Source organism: Lygodium microphyllum, chromosome 2 (genome assembly GCF_053477565.2).
Source record: "Lygodium microphyllum isolate KBCC chromosome 2, Lygodium_microphyllum_v1.1.10, whole genome shotgun sequence".
NCBI lineage: Eukaryota > Viridiplantae > Streptophyta > Polypodiopsida > Schizaeales > Lygodiaceae > Lygodium > Lygodium microphyllum.
Genome location: NC_141136.1, coordinates 154252947 through 154254514, shown reverse-complemented (window position 1 = coordinate 154254514; position 1568 = coordinate 154252947).

Here is a 1568-nt window from a genome sequence, read left to right as displayed (position 1 = left end):
AATCAAAAGCCAAAGCAAGGCTCACTAGCATCCAACTCCAAACCATGTAACGGGCATGTAGTAGTAGCATAGGCCAAGCATGTCAAGACTAGTCAGACATAAGAAAAGTACATGCCATAAGTACATTAGAGATGAAGGTCCAAATGCTATGCAAAGCGAGCTTAAGCTTAACTAATGATTCAACAACAAATCCAAGCTCTATGTCGATCCATGAGAGTCACTACATCAATGTATACATCCAAGGCATAGCCCGAATCCAACAAGCATATCCAAACATAAGCAAATAAGCTTCAGCCTTGAATATTCCAATAGCAATGAAATGTCCAAAATTGAGCAAACAGTGGCTCAATCCAAGCTCAAAACCATAGACAAACCATAGGCATACTTTCCCATATGTATATAGGTGCCAGCCGGGCATAATCAGGCATCAAATGACTATGTAGCATGAGCATAAAGTGTAATGACAGGGGGCTGCCCTATTTTGGGCTACATGTGGACTGTGTAAAATAGTCAATGACTGAGCAAATTCAGCCCCAAAAGCATCTCATATCATAGGCATACATTCCCCTAGCATTCGGGGAGCATTCGGGACCACAACCGAGCAACCAATGTCAATGCCAACCAAGCATGAACATAAAATGTTGATGTAACACTATTTGTGGCTACCTATGGATTGTGGAAAATAGTCTTGGACTAAGGTAAATTAATCCACAAATCAATGCCAATGATAACCACCAATGCCGAGCACCAAGGGGGTGTTCCCAACTGCCAAATGAAGTGTTTTTAAGCTGCCAATGAGTGCCAAGGTAGGGCTAAAGTAAAAAATGAATTTTTTACAGGTCTTCAAGCTAGCCCAAAGTGATATGGGGCCTGTGGAAGGATTGGGCAAGGTTAAAGCAAGGTTGCGGGAGTAGTCAAGGACCCCCAGGAGCTCCCTCTTGAAGGGCAAAGTCACCGGTAAAGAGTAGGCATCACAAGAAGTAAGAGAACATGGTTGCCTGCTTCACAAAACCTATGGACTAAAGTAAAATAACAAAAGAGAGCTCCAACACCTTTGAAGGAATGCCTTGAGGGTGTCTAAATGGGCCGGTAGGTGCTCGGGAAGCCCGAGCTCGAAGGAGTCGGATATGGCTACCAAGAGTGAGGACTAATGGTGTAGGGATTCGAATGAATGCTGAAAGAGTCACGAACCAAGCTCGAATGCTCAAGCAACCATACTTTGATACTAGTTGAAAGGTGAGAAGGATCGAAGCTTGCATGGGAGAGCTATGGTGGGAGAGCAGGAGCAAGAGAGAGAGAGAGACTCACAATGTGGGAACTCCAACAGTCACAATGTGTGACCGGGCCTTCCTTTATTCAAACAGTCACTAAAAGAATAAAGAATAAAGAATAAAGTGGCAGTGACAAGCGCTCACCACCTGCAATGTGCAATGGCGGGTACTGTCAGTGTAGTAATACAAGGGCGGCTAGGCAGAGGCACCTTTACCCCCAACAAGAACAAGTGCTTGTATACCAAATGTGTCTTCCCTTCTACAATAGATCCGTAAAATCGCGACAATTACATGCTA